The sequence below is a fragment of the Gobius niger genome (genome assembly GCF_951799975.1).
Source record: "Gobius niger genome assembly, chromosome: 1".
NCBI classification, from domain to species: domain Eukaryota; kingdom Metazoa; phylum Chordata; class Actinopteri; order Gobiiformes; family Gobiidae; genus Gobius; species Gobius niger.
This window is the reverse complement of record NC_136852.1, coordinates 7,508,431-7,521,976: the sequence shown is the minus strand read 5'-3', so window position 1 is coordinate 7,521,976 and position 13,546 is coordinate 7,508,431.

The following is a 13,546-nucleotide window of genomic DNA, read 5'->3' as shown; positions in this document are numbered from 1 at the left end:
CACTGCACTGTTGGTTGGACTGTCCTGAAATGGTAAATGCTCAGAAATGGAAATTGTTCCTCAGCCAGGCTTCGTTTTCGCATTTTTTTGGGGGGTCAGACATTTAGATTTTATTAAAGGTATACAGGAGGATTTCCCCAAATTTTAGGAAAGAACCGCCCTCTCCACTTTTAAAAAAAAAAAATCCCACAAACAGCAGATCAAATGTCAATATGCTCTGCCAAAAATTAAATTGAAATTGCTGCCTTTAACATATTAATATTACTCTTTTGACTTGCCAAGTAAAAAATGGTGGATTTCTCTTGTTTTGACCTTTTTTTTTTGCATGTTAAAAGGTTCACTGTGCAACTTTTAGGTGAAAAACAATATTGCTGTGGATTTGACCTTTTAATTCGTACCAGAAACGGGCCAGAAACCCCAAAACAATTGATTCTGGAGCGTCAAAAAAGTCACTGAGGGTGCCATCTTTTATAAAAAGTTACATAGTGCACCTCTAAACAATGATTGAAAAAAATCTAAATTGAGATGGATTATTTCAATTCAAGTGCAAAGTGACTTATTCCACTGGCAGATTTTTTTTACTTACCGACTCAAACCGTGGGCTTTAAGATTAATCGATGAATCGCTTGGCTGTGAAAGGTGTATGGAAACTTGATTTTTTTTTTTTTACTTCATAAAGCAAAGGGGCGCAGCTTTAGGACATGTTGATGTAGTAAACTTAAAGTGAATGTTTGCAGGAGGCTCTTTGTGCTAACTCTGCTTTCTGATTGGAGACATGCTCTGCCTTTAAACCTCTAAAAGTCGTTTTTCCATCGTCACTTTTGCTCTATTAGTTTGTGTTTACCAGAAAGCTAATGGATCGGTTGTTTCAGCTCTACTTATTTCAGACAGTTGTTCTTATTTCTAGCTTCCTCTTTGCAGTGTGTGTATCAAGGGGAAGACTGAATGCAAGGTGCCCATGGTTTTCAGACTTTTATCCCGAGAAATTGTGAACACTGTGACTTTAAATGACTGCCAAGGCTAAGTGACGAGGCCCTGAATCAGCAGACAGAAACATGAACTGAACCCTCGTGTGCTGCTTTCTCTGAAGCCCCTCGAAAGTCCTTGACCGAGCAAGAAACATGCACTTAGAAATGTTTTTTTTGAATTTTCTATGTATGCATGCCTTTCAGTCGTTATGGCGGCCATTTTGAATACCGAAGTAGAATTATGCAGTACTACAACATGTAACAATATCTCAACACAGGATCTAAATGAAAGACAACTGATTGACAGTGACATTTTTATGTGCTCGTAATCATTGCTCAAGAAGAAAACAGTAAAAACAACCTCAGAGACACTTTTATGTGAAGAAATGTCAACAGAGTCTCAGTCTGAGTCGGTGTTTAAGCTACTCAAGACGTTAGCATGCTACCGGTTAGCATTTAGCTTCAACAGCTCAGCTCCGACCTCTCCAAGAGAAAGCCCTGAACCTCATTCCAGACCTTGGCTACAACATGTGACAGAGGTCAGAGCTGAGCTGTTACTGTAGTATTTCCTCAGTGTTCATAGATGTGAGCCAAACATGTGTTTATCGTGTTGAAGCCATTGGCAGTTGGTTGACTGTTGCTAACCGGTTGCATGCTAACGTCTTGAGCAGCTTAAACACTGACTCAGACTGAGACTCTGTTGACATGACAAACTGTAAAAATCACAGAGAAAGGTTTTCTGTTTCCTCTTTGATGTGTTAATTTAGTCTTCAGAGTGAAGCAGATCTTTAGTAAATCCCGCTGTAGCTCGACAGACAGAGTTCCACATTTGCTGGTTTCTTCACATAAACGTGCGCCACTGTCAATCAGTTATCTTTCATTTTCATCCTGAGTAGAGATATTGTTACATGTTACAGTACTGCATAATGCTACTTCGGTATTCAAAATGGCCGCCGGAACTATGCGTGATGTCATTGGAAACACAGGTATAGGTTGAAAACGATTTCAGCTTAGTTACATGTGCTTCCTCCATGATAAAACATTATAAACAGATTTGAAAGAAAAGGGTCTGTTGTATAATCTGTTTAATGCCTATGATACAGAGAGTTACATAGTATTTTTAGTATTCACTCTCCCCATAATAACATAGAGGGGGTGGGAGAACTTCCGGAGCCCACTGAATGTTTTGTCGACCTTTGCCACTCACTGATGTTTCTATACGCCTCACACTGGCCTAACACCGGCTGATAGACCGGCCGGCCGTAAATCGCGCTTTGCAAAGATAAGGACGTCCTACTGTGTGTTTTCTTGAGCTCGGATTAACCCTCTGTTATCCGGCCTCCACATGTGAAGTGATTCCTTTGCTGCCTGCGATGCCGTTTCTCACACATTTATTGTTTCCTTGTTATGTTGTTTACATGTTGTTTTTATATCAATGTACAATGTGTTTCTTAATGTTGGCACCAATGTCAATCCCTGAAAGCTCTTAGAGAGAATGAAAGAATATACTCGTGGTTTAACCGTTAATACTAATGTGAGGCATAAAGTTGCTAGAATAAGCTGCAGCCACTAGATTTATTTAGACAAATGAAAATGTTCATTGTCTCTAAAGGTCATATACAACCAAATGTTACTATGGTTTTATTTACAAAGCCATTTTTTTTCTAAAATAAAGTTCTTTTCACATGTTGCTTTATCTTTATTGTCGATTTGAAACATCTGAAGGGAAAATAAAAAGCGAGTAAGGCTCGGCGATATTGACAGAAGTGAATATGTTTTCGATAACGATAATGAAGCGAAACTATATATATACTACTATAAAATTGACATTGCTTTCCACATTTTTCCCCAGGTCAGTGTTTCCTTTACCTGTTTTTTTTTTTTTTTTACCCTTTGGTCCGTTTTTTTCTTACTTCTACTATTTTCCCACCAATTTCCCCAATTTGTCGCTCTCCTGGCACATTTTCGTTTCTATTTTGACGCTTTTTCAGGTTGTTGTTTTTTTTTCCGCCCATTTGTTACCCCTTTTTTTAACTCTTTTTTTTTTTTTTACACATTATTCCCATTTTTTTAAAAACTTTTTCTTCTACTGTTTCCACCAATTTTCCCCAATTTTCTTTTCTTTCTTTTTTTTTCAGCTTTTTATCCCATTTTTTTTTTAACTCATTTTATTTTATTTTTTTACAATTTCCCCACATTTCTTGACATTGGAGATAAACTTGATAATATTTTTACAGCATTTCTGTTACTATCATTATTAAACACCATTTTCGTTATTTCCTTGCAGACGATATGTTGTCCACCTCTAAAACAGAGCAATAAACACGGCGCACTGACTCGCCCTGTTGATGTTAATTATGTCCGTTCACGTAATCCGAGCGTTTGTGTTTAAAAACATAAGTCAAAGCACAAAGGGCTCCATGCGGTGAAGCCCTGTTATGGTCATTCTCCTCTCGAACAGCAGCTTTTCATTTAACCTCCGCTGTTTTCACACGAGGGCTCAAGTACAAAAATGGTCATGCTCGTCTTGTATGTTACAGCACAGATCATATCTTCATATCTGCTGAGGTAAATATGAATAACACCTGGGGTTACGCAACAACTCGGATTGACTCACAGTGTACTTTCAGTTTGCAAAGTTACAGAATTTGGGCAAGCACCAAATGTTTTAATGACAATTGTGTAATAATGTGATGAAGCTTCGTGTTGCAACTTAGTGCGGTTTCAAGGCAGTCCAGTATGTTAAAGGGATGTTTCAGGATTTTTTACATAGGGCCTCATGTTATCCAGAGTGTTGCTGATTTCTCGAGATTTTTGTAATTAATGCTCTGTTCTTATATTTGAAGAGTTTCGTGGCGCTAGGCTAGTGCAAGGCTAGCACATTTCTATGGTGTCAGCTAGCCTGCATTAAAAACAGTCTGACCTGCTCCACAGTGCACCTGAGGCAAATTACTTATAACGCCATATAAATATTTGTGTCGATAGAACAATTTTAAGGCAAGTTTTTTGTAGAGCAGTTTGTCACCTGTACGACACATTGTTGCTGTTTATTAGCTGACCCAATGGAAGTATGTACAAGTTGAATAAGAGGGGTCCCAAGATTGACCCCTGGGGGACTCCACAGGTCAGGGCAATTTTCTCTGAGACACAGTTGCCAATTTCGACAAAGTACGTCCTGTCCTTGAGGTAGGACTTGAACCAGTTTAGAGCATTTTAATCATTTTGCATTTAAAAGAACTTATATTTGAGCAGCATCAGCTTTGTGGTTGTATAAGCTACGCAGCGGCGGAAGGATCTGCTAGAAAATAGTCCCTCAAAATGCGATCATTCATGTGATGCAAGGTCAGTTATATTCCAAAACTGATTCTATCGACATTTATATGGTTAGTCTGCCGTTATAAGTGATTTGCCTCAGGTGCTCTGTGGAGCGGGTCAGACTGTTTTTAATGCAGGCTAACTGATACCATAGAAATGTGCTAGCCTTGCACTAGCCTAGCGCCACGAAAGTCTTCAAATATAAGAACTGCATGAATTGCAAAAAAAAAAATCTCCATTTCTGAATAAACTGGTCCTTTAGGGTTTGTTCCACTGTGAGTTTCAGCCAGTTAACATTGGTGTTTTTCTGAGATCTCCAAATATAGGAGAGACCGCAGTCGTCTAGGATCTGTTTCACTCGACATTGACCATAAACTTGGTATTGTAAATTTGCATATCTTCTAAACTGCATTTTCGTTGTTGTCGTTATTAAACAGCATTTTCATTATTTTCTTGCAGGCGTTATATTGCCAACCTCTAAAACAGAGCAATAAACATTTTGGAAGATAACTGACCTGCATTACACAAATGATTGCATTTTGAGGGACTATTTTCTAGCAGATCACTCCGCCGCTGCGTAGCTTATACAACCACGAAGCTGATGCTGCTCAAATATAAGTTATTTTACATGCAAAATGGTTTAAATTTTTCTATCAACACAGACATTTATATGGTTAGTCTAACCATAGGCTGGGGCCAAGACTTCCAGCACCGGGCTGGAAGTCTTGGCCCCAGCCTGGAGGTGTTGGGATCGTGAGTGGGTCAGACTGTTTTTAATGCAGGCTAGCTGATACCATAGAAATGCGCTAGCCTTGCACTAGCCTAGCGCCATGAAACTCTTCAAATATAAGAACTGCATGAATTACAAAAAAAATATCTCCAGAAATCAGCAACACTCTGGATAACTAGGAAATGAGGCCCTATGTCAAAAATCCTGAAATATCCCTTTAAGTTCTGGCATAAGCTGCTTGAAACTGCCCTGGTTTTGCCTTTGACTGTGGACTTTTCAATGAGAGTTCAGGCAGAGAAGCAGAGGATTTGGAGCATGCAATTGAGAAGAAAAGCTTGCAAAGTAATGTAGATGTGCATTAGATCCACTCTTTTTCACGCTTCTCGCAGCATTGCTTGTTCTAGCGTTTGCACGTCCAGTTGTCTCTACGTTTGCAAAAGTCTGTGGGGCCTCGCGTAACCTCACTTTAGATAATGTGAAGTATGCGCGGATAAGGTAGCGCTACAGTTGTGGCACGTTTGACAGTTTCACACTGAGGCGGAAGCGTTCGCAGCTGCCAACCGCCACTGGCACTCGGCCATCAACAGGAAAGGTGACAGAGAGATGAGCCAAGATCCACATTTGGTTAGACAAAAGAAACTGTTCGGAATAAGCACTTTATTTACCGAGCGTTTGCTGCTGATCCAATTTTGTACATGCCACTTGTACATATCAGATTTGGGGTTTTACTGTAACACTGGCTCTTCCACATGGTAAAGTAGGTGCAACATGCCCACACACTGGCCTAGTTTATTTGTCAGCTTGCACCTGCTATTTAGCACCTGTCTTGATAAATAACCCCCTTTGTTCTTGTTGGTTTTTCAAATTAATCTTTAATTTTGTGGCGAGGTGTTCGAAAACGTACATTTTTAATAACTTGTTTACAAGGTGGAGTAAGATTTGGAGATGCATAAGACTCATCAGTGTTATGCTAAATGTTTTCACATATTTCAACATATTTGAAAGGTTGAAAAAAGAGACCGGAAACACTTTTTAATAACTTCACTTTAATTAGCCTTAATTAAAGGATCAGGCCCCCGTTTTTACATACTGAGATAGTATGTTACCTGAGCTTAGACGAGTTAATTTGTACCTGTCTGGTCTTCACGCGTGCCTTCAGTCACATAAACACAGCACAGACGGCGTATATATAGCTCCAAACGAGGTGAAGATAGAAGCTACCAAGCTCTTCCACGTTGTCCGTATTTAAATATGGTTACGTCAAGTGTTACACGATCCAAGTACAGTTACACAAAATTAAACAATGTAATAATACCAGGAATACTTCGACATCCGCGCAATAATATCTTCACTTTACTGCGAGGATGTCGAACTACTCCTGGTATTATTACGCCTTACAATATAGTTCCCCTTTTTATCCGCTTAGAAAATCCACATTGTTTCATTTTGTGCAAAAATACTTGCTTGGATCGTGTAACACTTCACGTAACCATATTTAAATAGGGAAAACGTGGAGGAGCTTGGTCGCTTCTATCTTCACCTCGCTTGCAGCTATAGAGGAGGAGAGGCTAAATGCTAACGCCGTCTGTGCTGTGTTTACGTGACTGAGGGCACGCGTGAAGACCAGACAGGTACAAATGAACTCGTCTAAGCTCAGGTAAGAACATATCTCAGTATGTAAAAACGGGGGCCTATTCCTGTAAGTGTGACTCATACTTAATTACTATGAGTACTTAATTAATGCTTAACTTCTAATGAATAGCTCATTAAATACTTTGGTTATTCAATAGTTTTTCATACTTAATTAACTATGAATTGACAATTTATAAATACATTTAAAGGATTTAAAGGTACACCGCGTAACATTTTGGACTATTCTGCGATTCTGCGGCAAAAGTGTGAATCAGTGCGCAGTGTGGCTCTAATCACATATTAATTATTGGTTGATATCCATCCATTTTCTTCCACTTGTTCATTGCAGTGGGGTCGTGGGGGCAGCTGTTCAAATCACATTGCACCAGCCCCTTATGTTTCCTTTTGCAGGTGGTGGGTCCACAGAAGGACGGCCTCATGGTTCGGGCCTGTTGGTCTCTCATATGGGCTTCTGAACCGCACTTTGTCTGACCCGTCACTTAGGACCTGTTGGGGAGAGTTATTAACCATTAGTTCAGTCTTTTTGTAAGTTTTTCTAAAGTGTAGACTATTCATGCTCTATAATATGTCACAAAATTGATCAAAATCAAGCCAAAACACGGGAAAACAACACATCTTTTTATATTCAAATGAGTGCAGTTGTTATAAAGTGTTACCGAGGTGTTTTTCTTGGTTTGAGATTCTCGGTATTTCACTTTATTTTTGGAAATGGGCACAGGACGTGGCACGCAAAGAGGTAGCAAACATCTGTCACTTCAGCAAACTGTCTGTGCCCTTTTGAAATTAACCACAGTTTTTCTGGTTCCACCTAAGCCTGGCCAAACGACATGCTTTACCGATCCTTCACAGTGAGGTGTAGTGAGTTCTGACGGGACGAGACTGACAGGCAGATTAACCGAGCAGAGAAACACCTTCACTATTTTAGCTGCGAGCTGTCGACATTATGAACTTCATTCTGACGGATTTGAAAGCCTTTGGAAGTCAAATGCATGTGTGATCGGAGTGATAAAAAGCTCAGCAGTTTTGAGGTCGACAGAAAGCAAAGTCCAGCCGTTTTAACGGATTACTATATACAATTTATACAATTTATTTAATTTTATTCTATTTTAGACCTTTTTGGACCCAGGTTTGTCCTCGGTCAAGTTGGAAGGTCATATTGTAGGAGGTGGTGCTTGATTGTATGAAATGTTTAGACCATTAAAGTGCCATTATCGGTTTCATAAATGGCTGATTTCAACAGGAAAAGCTTTAACCGCTAAACCCGCTTCTTGACTGGAGCTTGCAGCCTATAGGCCAGGGTCAGAGCCGGGTTTTCCTATAGGCAAACTATGCAAGGTGCGTAGGGCCCCACATCTCAGTCAAACTACGGTCTTGTTACGGGCCTATTTGTCTCAAAGATGAGTTGAATCCACACAAATCTCATGTGTGCACAGTTACTTACAGTAACTCTGGTTCTCTGAATGTGCACAGTCTAAAACATCAGTTAGTTTTAAATCAGCGGTTCCCAAACTGTGGGTCAGGGACCAGAGGTGAGAGAATGTGATCATTTACCATTTTAAAAAGTTGGGAAATAGACTATAGTAGTCCTAAAGCTCAGTCTCACAGTGGCTTAGTGCAGTGGTTCTCAACCTTTTAGAGCCGCGACCCCCATTGTAACAGTTAATTAGGATCGTGACCCCCACCCGGGTCAGACCATGGGGAAAAACAGGGACATTAACTTAACTTTAGGGACATCAACTTAACTCCCGCCTGAACCGAGCACATTTCCTCCAGTTTGGCTTTACCCCAGTCCAAAAGCTTCTGGAAAAAAACTGTGAAAAAGCAACAAAACTGAGACGAAAACAATGATGGAAATGTGACAAAAAAGTGATGAAAAATGGATGAAAAGTCACAAGAAATTGACAAAAAAATGACAAAAAATGTGAAAATGTGACAAAAAAATGACAAAAAATTGATAAACATTTGACAAAAAAATGACCAAAATGTAACAAAAAATAACAAAAAATTTATAAAAAATTGACGAAAAAATAAAAAAAAGTGACAAAAAATGACAAAAAATGACAAAAATGTGACAAAAAATTGATAAAAAATTGATAAAAATCTGACATAAAAAATGACAAAAATGTAACCAAAAAATGACCAAAATTTGATAAAAAATGGACGAAAAAAATTGACAAAATTTAAAAAAAAAAATTGACAAAAATGTGACAAAAAATGACAAAAATGAGTTGAATACCCAACAAATAAAATCTGATGACGTGAGGAAAAAGATCCTCTCGGTTCAGGTGGGAGTTAAGAGGTTAACCTATATAACTCTTAAAAAAAAAAAGAAAAAACAATGGCTAAAACAAAAGTGAATTAAATTTAGAACAAATAATGGCACCCTGGTAAAATAGCATGTATGCTACAACACCATAGTAATAATATTATAATATATATTTTATCTATATGCTCTGACGACCCCCCAAAATTGTCTCGCGACCCCCTAGTGGGTCCCGACCCCCAGGTTGAGAACCCCTGGCTTAGTGGTTAGTGGTTCTCACACAGAGGGACGGGGCCTAAATTGAGGTCATTATGTTCCCTGACCAGTGGGACTGTTTTTGGACTCTAAATGGATTTGCTCTTTATTGAATAACCATGGGATGCAAACTGTAGGGCCCCCCGTGTGGATCTTTGCTTTGGGCCCCAGAAGAGCCAGCACCGGCTCTGGCCAGAGTGACGCCTCATTTGAAAGCTAAGACCTACAACACTGATCTTTTTCTTTTTGAAAACTTTCACACATTGTCGTCACCCTTACGTCATATTTTTGTAGCTTTTTTCTTGTTTTTTTCATCGCCCCTTTGATGCTTTTTTGATGCATTTTTAATCTAATTTACGTCTCATTTTTGTTTCATTTTTGTTGCCTTTTGATTACACTTTTGTCACATTTCTATCATGTTTTTTGATGCATGTTTGTTGCGTTTTCATCGCTCTTTCGAAGCGGTTTTGTAGTTTCTTCTGTCGTGCTGTCGTGCTTTTTCATTGTTTTTTTCATTGCTTTTACGGTTGTGTTTTCATCACTTTTTCATCACTTTTTGACTCGCTTTTGCCTCTTTTTTGTCACTTTTTAGTCATATTTTGATCGCTTTTTTATTGTGTTATTGTCGCTTTCCCGGCGCATTTTTTTTCACTATTTTGCCGCTTTTTCCAAGAAGCTTTAAGATTTGGGTAAAGCCAATCTTGAGTAAATGTGCTCCGTTCCAGTGGGAGTTTAGAGGTTAAATGTACGACTGTAAAAAAAAAAAGAAACAATTTTTTAAAGGAAGAAAAACAATGATGACAAACTTGATTTCTTGTTGACTCAGGGGGTTCTCCAGTCACAGTAGCTGCTGGAGTTGTTTAGTCTGGGCTAAAATTAAACGCTCTCATGTTGCCGTTTGAACAGACAGGAAGTTGTCAGCTCAATATAAGAGCTACATTTCATTACCAACCATCTTTGTCATGTAATCTCTGTGCTGCGGCCAGTGTGTGCTCAGTACTGACACTCTGTAAATATATGAGCACACTCCAAACTGTCATTCCCTAACCTCTCTTTATCAGACTTAATGTCACTGATGAATGTAAATATTTGGGTGTTTAATGACTGCTGACTTGTCACCAGTCACACGAGCTAAAGTCTGTACATGTTACAGTAGTACATGGGCTGATTTAACCTCTAAACTCTGTACATACTTTTCCACCAGATAAGTCTGACATTATTTGCATGTAAATAAACAGGTCACTTGAAGCATGTTGTGATGCTCGTTTTTCTTGCACAGAGCAATGCATTCAAAACCACAAGGCTTTTAGTTGAATTTACGGATTATCCTCTTACCCGGCCACCTTAAAGCCACACCGCGTAGGATTTTACCCAAAAAATAATATTGAAATACAAGCATTTATTATATGACAGATATTTTCATCATTGAAAAATACCTCAAAAATGTACAAACAAACATGAGCTTTTGCTGTGAGTGGCTCAGCTCTCCTAAGACATGACTGTAACTTTACTGGGAGTGGGTACGTCTCCAGCTTGTTTCCATGGAGATGTTGACTAAACTCTTGAGAATTTGAGATTTAAGTAAGTTAAGTACACATCCAAATACATTGTTTGATTACCCACTGCGGTAATAGCATTTTCTGTGTCAAACTGGTCATTAGGAGTAGGTTTTGTACTGATAGCCACAGTATTGTCCAAAAAGTTGCGCAGTGTGCTTTTAACCAAGTGCAATTTCTCCAATTCAGCATTCAGGTAATGCCGGATTACCCAAATCTTAAATCTTGCAGCAGATAGGCCAGTCTAACACCTCATTTAAAAGCTAAGACCAACAAAACGTATCTTAATGGATCTTTTTCCTTGCGTTGTTGCCGTGTTGTCATCGGATTTTTGCCACTTTTTTGTTGCTTTTGTTGCTATTTTGTGTTTTTTTCTTTTTAACTTTTTATTGCATTTTCATCCTTTGATTTCCTTTCTTTTTCTTGTCGTGATGTTGCTGCTTTGTTCAAGAAGTTTTAGATTTGGGTAAAGCCATGTTGGAGAAAATGCGCTCCAAAAAAAGAGATTACTTATTTATTTGTTTGTTCATGTCATGTCATGTCAGGCCGTTACACAGTATTTTTCCATCCATACATGAACAAAAAGGAACAGAGGGAAGATTAATCTTATATTATCTGTTCCAACAAAATGAAATCAGTTAAATTCCCCATCCTTCTACCCCAACTCCTCGCCAGGTCACAAAACATAACAAAACAGCATAATTTGTCTTACAGTTCTGCAGTTACATTCAAATATTTAACATTTTTTCATAGCCATAATTGTGCAGGTGTGTTTCCATCTTTGTTTTACCTGCAGCATCCAGACATTGTGTAAATAGTGACCGCAGGTGCCTTTGTGTGAACAGCAGTTTGATTATTCAACCGTTTTCTAGTCACTGGGCGTGGACTGGGTTTCATCAGCAATTAAAAAGAAATAACTTATTATAATACAGTTAATACAGTTAATACAGTATAAGGGCCCCCTAATCTAAAATCTTCTTTAAAAAAAGTTTCAAAATAGCAATAGAAAGGAAAACAATAACACAATGGAAAAGCAACAAAAAACTACTGATGAAAAAGCAACAAAAGTGACACAAAAGAGCAACAAAAACGCAAACACAAAACAACAAAAAGAGTCTAAAAGGTGACACAAAGTGACAAAATCTCAAGAAAAAAGTGACAAAACGCAACAAAAAAAGCAAAGAAAAAAGGTGCAGTAGAACAGAAATAAGAAAGAAAATAGCAACAAAAAAGTGACAAAAACCCAGAAAAAACAGGCAAAGCAAGGCATGTTTATTTATACGGCGCATTTCGAACACAGGGCAACTCAAAAAGTTAAGATCAGTTTTTTAGCTTTACATTGAGGCTTTGCACTGGCATATAAGCTGTAAGATCAGAGACGTTTTTAGATTTGTATGAAAGCTAAGCTTATTTCTTTCCCCACACTCGCTAAATTTGAAAAAATAAGGGACCCAACATTGATCCTTGAGGGACACCACTGTTACCTCAACATATGCTGACAATGTGTTACAAAAACCATTCACGAAGTGATTTTTTTTGTATGAGAGAAACAAACTTTTTTATATAGTTTTAAATGGGTGAGGAGAGGAGTACATCACTCTTTAGGAAGGGCTTTATTTGTTTAGCGCTGTTCATGTTCATGTTATTATATATCTTCGTACATGTCTATGATACAAAGCGACAGAAAGCACATGAAGATCTACTCCGCTGTAGAAAAACAAAAACAGTATTGCATTAGAGCAGACTTGTACAGTGAGTGCGGTGGGAAGGCTGCGGTGAAGCGGTTGGGCGGGTGCTCGGGAGTGATTGTTTAACAAAGCAGTCAAAGAAAGCAGAGGGTTGATAAGTCTGTGTGTGGGAGAGTGTGTCCTCAAGTGAGCCCACATGCATTTGCAAAGGTCACGGCCAGAATTAATGCCCAACATTTTAAACATACACGAGCAACGAGCAGTGAGGCCATTCGTCTTGATAATTGTCCGGACAGCACAATGGAATGCTATTTTGGACATCTAGATAATAGATACACAGATAATAGCAGCTTTGTTTGGTAAAGAAGCTTATTTATACACTTTGACACACCACAGGTTCAAGTTTAGATGTAGTAGAGTAAAAGTACCATGTTCTCAATGCAAATACTACCAAAGTAAAGTACAGATAAGTAAATTACAGTGTTGTAGTGGAGATGAAAGAAAATCCATGGGGTACGCATGTCAAAAAGGTCGGTAAGCACTGCCTCGGACACTATCGAGCTTTTGTTTGTCAAAATGTTACATGGCAGAGTGGTTGACAATGCATGAATTTGTGTGTCCTAATAGGGCCATATGGCAGAATGCGGATTATTTACGGGCCGGTGGATAGAACCAGTGCCGGGAAATTACGTACACAGTTGAGTTAATGGGCCACTTCTCAAAGTTACTCAACAACACAGTAAACGCCTTGTGTATGATTCATTCTTTAAATTTGATGGCGTCCTAACATACAGTAGTGTCATAGTATGTTTCAATCTCATGCTATAATCATATATATATATATAGTTCCCCTTTAGAATAAGAAAAATACTTAAATTTCAAACTGAGTCAAAACAGATTCCACTGCTCTCCTTCATAGTTTTACATTCATAAAAGTTTTGGTCTATGATAAATTCTATTAATCACAATTTAAATGACAATGTGAGTACAGTTTTTTACAAGGACAGCTATCAAGGAAGGTTTGACCCAATAATACTTGGCCTTTCTCACAGCATAACAATCACTGACAATAATATTGCTCGAAAAATGTTATATTCACAAATAAAAGAGGGGCTAAC